The sequence below is a fragment of the Cajanus cajan genome, chromosome 2, assembly GCF_000230855.2.
Source record: "Cajanus cajan strain Asha chromosome 2, NIPB_CcT2T_4, whole genome shotgun sequence".
Lineage (NCBI taxonomy): Eukaryota > Viridiplantae > Streptophyta > Magnoliopsida > Fabales > Fabaceae > Cajanus > Cajanus cajan.
The window spans coordinates 66,532,158-66,536,572 of NC_138518.1; the positions used below are offsets into that span (position 1 = coordinate 66,532,158).

The 4,415-nt window shown below is 28.5% G+C and overlaps 1 pseudogene; it reads right to left on the minus strand.

Annotated features, from left to right (window-relative positions):
* Positions 1-1,327: 1,327 nt before the first annotated feature.
* LOC109788238 (uncharacterized) lies at positions 1,328-4,048 on the minus strand (annotated as a pseudogene).
* Between the last annotated feature and the right edge of the window lie 367 nt (positions 4,049-4,415).

The following is a 4,415-nucleotide window of genomic DNA, read 5'->3' on the forward strand; positions in this document are numbered from 1 at the left end:
ATTAATACATTGTAGTATAACAAATGATTATTTCATCAGAAATATGCATTATTTTATCAACAGGCTTCTAATTGAAGCCTGTCTTTATTATTTGGGTGTGATAGTGATGTGGAAGCCCAACCCACTAAGCGTCTAAGCCACCTATATATACTTGGCACTTGATATTGATACTAACTGTTGTTCCAAAAAGAAAGAGTTATTATGGAAAATTATAATATTCTTTCAATCAATTGGCGATTTTTATATTTTCATAAGTTTCTAGAAATGCCTTATTCCCTTCTCCATTAAAGGAGCAAACTTTTTTTTAAATATAATTTGACACATATTAAATAGATAAATATTTTATTTTAAATTAAATGACATATATTAAGTAAATAAATATTTTCTTTTAAATTAAAATTTTTACATTTAATTTTAAATACTTGATTAAGTGACATAAATCATCACCACTTGTTGATACAAATATGTAACCCTCAATTTAGTATGCAATCATCAATTTTTTCTTCTTCTTATACTTAGCATGCTAGTTTTGGAGATGTTTTTATAATTGGAGAAGTTTTTCTGTTGCTCTGACCACCCAGCAGTAGTGTCGTCCGGTATATTATATATTTTTTTTTAAATTACAACTTTATTTTCGTAATATTTAATTCATAATTTTGATTTCTATTTTATATTCTATAATATTAGTCTTTTAATTTTATAAAATTCTTAATATTAATTTCATCTCTGAATATTTATTTGATAATTATTAAAATTATAATATTAATTATGATATAATATTAAATCAGTAATATAATAATTAATATATAATAATATTTAAGTTAAATTATGATTCTAATTTTTATTTTTATCTTGTATAAGTGATAAAAGAAGATGAAAGTTAAATAAAAATAAAGAATACAAATGAAATTTAATTTAATTAATAAATATTAATTGTTTTTTGTCACTTACTTAGCTCATGATTATAAATAGCATTATAATTAGTGAACTTAGTGGTGAAATTAAAATTATGAATTTTAAGAGGTTGAAAGACTAAAATTGTGAAATTAAAAATTGGAAGATCAAAATAAAAAATTAAATATTATAAGAAATTAAAAGTATAATTTAACCTAAATTTTTAATATTTATTTACTTGACTTACCAGGCATTAATTCTTAGTTTAATTTATTAAATCAATATAATTAATATTTTGATTTACTAGTGGGAAAAACACTTTTAAAATCGGTCATTTTTTACTTTTAAAATCGGCTCTCTGACCGATTTTAAAAGAGACGATTTTAAAAGTTGGACTTTTAAAATCGGTTCTCTAACCGATTTTTAAAAATAATTAACTTGTTTTAGGAGGATCTATGAACAAAACCTGCAAATTAATAAAATACCAGACAATTCATATGTTTTCAATGGACCAAATTACATATAAATGACAAGAGTTGGTAAATGTCAATCATATATGTAATCAAAATGTTTTTAAAATACATGTAATGCATAAATGTGCCTACCAAGTCCCACATGCTCAGAGGGTCATTCACCGAGTGGATTACATGGAAGTGATAATCAAATTAGAAGCACCTACAGATTTAGCATATTTTCCTATTCATGCCTCATGCGTGCGTGTAAAAAGCAAGAAATGGTAACTAATTAAGTAACCTGGTGAGGGACGTAAATGGCGAAAAAGGAAGCTCACCACTAATGCCTTCCATACTGTTGACTTAAATAAGTGAAAAGTCAATCCTTCCTGGCACCCCACTGCCACGTTTCTCGCCTGAAGTAGTTGTGGATTAGCCTAATGCTCCACACGCAAGTCAGCAATATCACCACCCTAGACCTCAACCAGTTATACTCGCCCAAAGGGTGACTTGCATAGTAAAGAACAAGCATCACAGGTATCACTGTCCAATACGGGTCAATCATTTGCACCAACACCAAGAGCTACATGTCAATATATATATGAGTGAAGTGAAGGCAAGGGAAGAGGAAAGTAATGTACCTAGTGACTGGATTGGATTAGGCCGATGAGGTAGAAGAGGAAATTCACATTGAAGAAGAAAAAGACGTTGGCTAATAGTGTAACGCCCGATTTATATAATAATAAATATATTTTTCTTATATGATATGATAACAATTATATCATTAATAATATTTTTCATAAGGATAAAGAAAATTTTGTGAACTTATTACATGACATATCATTCTAAAAATATTTACAAATATGTACTATTTTACACATTTTTCATTTCTTCCATCTCTAGTACAATAATTACATTAATAGTGGAAATAAATTTACAATTTAACTAGTATGGTTGAGAGAAAGAAAAATATATGAATGTAATCATGTCTTCAAAACGTAACAGAGTTGGAAACAGCATCCACATCTCAATTCTATCCAAGGAAGACAACATTAATAACAACTGTAAAATGTCCTGGAATCGTAAGTAGGTCCATCTATTTTGTAATATATTTAATTTAAAAAAACAAAGAAAAGTGAGGAGTGAAAAAAATATCCAACAAATACAATAATTCAAAAGAATATACAGAATTATTTATAATCAATATTGAACACACACACACACACATATATATATATCATATATATATATATATATATATATATATATTAAATTTTCATGTTACAATAAAATTTGAATTATACTTGTAGTGACTAGTTAGGATAAATGAGCATCATCATAATATCAACCAACAAAAGGATATTTCACCTTAACCAACAAGAGGATATTTCACTTTCATTCCTTACTCATTTAAATCCCCAAGGTCAAACCTCCAGCTACAAATAATTCAAACTTTATCTTCTATAGCTATAAAATAATATTTATCTTCATAAATACTTGAAGCAATAACAATAAGACGAATCCAAGATATTAAAACTATATTATAGTTGATTATAAAATATATTTACATTAAATAAATTTGAATAATATTTACATAAAAAGAATATATTAAGAGTCTCAATCATATAAATAAAAATGATAATCATTATAAAATAATTAAACAACATAAATTATGAACACCTTATTAATTATTATAAGTAAAAATGATCATAAGTTAAACAAATAAATGAGGTTAGTGACACCTCACTAAACAGATATAAATAAAAAATAACATAAATAAGTCAATAAAATAGTATTAAAATTTTAAAAGAGATAACATTTTCCTCTCCCTACCTCAGAACATCGACTTATCTGCGAAAAATCTTCAAGATCCTTTTCCTACTCATTTTTTCTCTCTTTCCCTCTTTCTTTCCCTTTCTTTCTCTCTCTCTCTTTCTCTTTCTCTCTCTAAGTTTTCACTTCAGACTGTTATAATTTTTCACAGCCCCTCCCTCCTATTTATAGAAGTCTGGAGTGGCTAGAACGACCCGTTCTGAATCTGGAACGGCCTGTTTTGGACCCATTTTGTGATGTGCAAAATTTATAACTAGAACGACCCATTCTAAAACCAGAAAGACCCGTTCTGGGGTTGATATTTACTCACCACGACCATAACTGGAACACCCCGTTCTCAACTATGGTCTTCAGACACTTTTAGTAGCTTGGAACGGTCCGTTCTGGGCTACCAAAAATAGGCCTCTTTACTAATTTGGAACGACCTGTTCTACTTTTTGGAATGGCCCGTTCTGAGCCTTCAAAATACCAAAATAATATTTTTATTATTTTTAATTATAAAATCCCTTTAATAATCCCCATAAATATTAAAAGTAAATAATAATCAATTATTAAAACCTCTAAAATGTTCTAAAAAACCTTTTTATTAATTAATAACTATAAGAAAATAATTCCCATAAATATAGAAATAATAATTAACTATTGTATAAAATTTGGAATGTTACAAATAGCAAAGGGTGGTGATAGCGCCACGTTCACAAAGTTGACCAAGAAGATGAGGCTGATTTGAATGAGAGGAAGAATAGGATGGAGGGCAGAGGGATCTGTAGCCGCACATCTATAAGTAGAACGATCGGTACTGCAAGCAGAACGACCCATACTGCAAGCAGAACAACCCATTCTACAACTAGAACGGACCGTTCTGGTTGCAGTACGGGCCGTTCCAGATTCAAAATTTATCTAGTACGGGCCATTCTAGATTAAAAATTTTGCAGAATAAAGCAACAAAGAAACTAGAGAGATGAGAAGAGAATGAGAATGTTACCTTGATATAGTAGTCTTGCAAAGAAAATGAGAATCTGAAGACTTTAGATGAAAGCGCGAGAGAGACTAAAGAAAGGAATGGAGGGAAAATATACCAAAATGATTTTTAAAATGGAGGGAAGGAATGGAGCGAGAGACACTAATTCTGTTGACATTTTTATTTAAGAACCGATTTTGTATGTAAGATACAAAATCGATTCTTAAATAGCCGATTTTAAAAGTAGCAATTCTTAAAATCAGCTATTTAAGAAT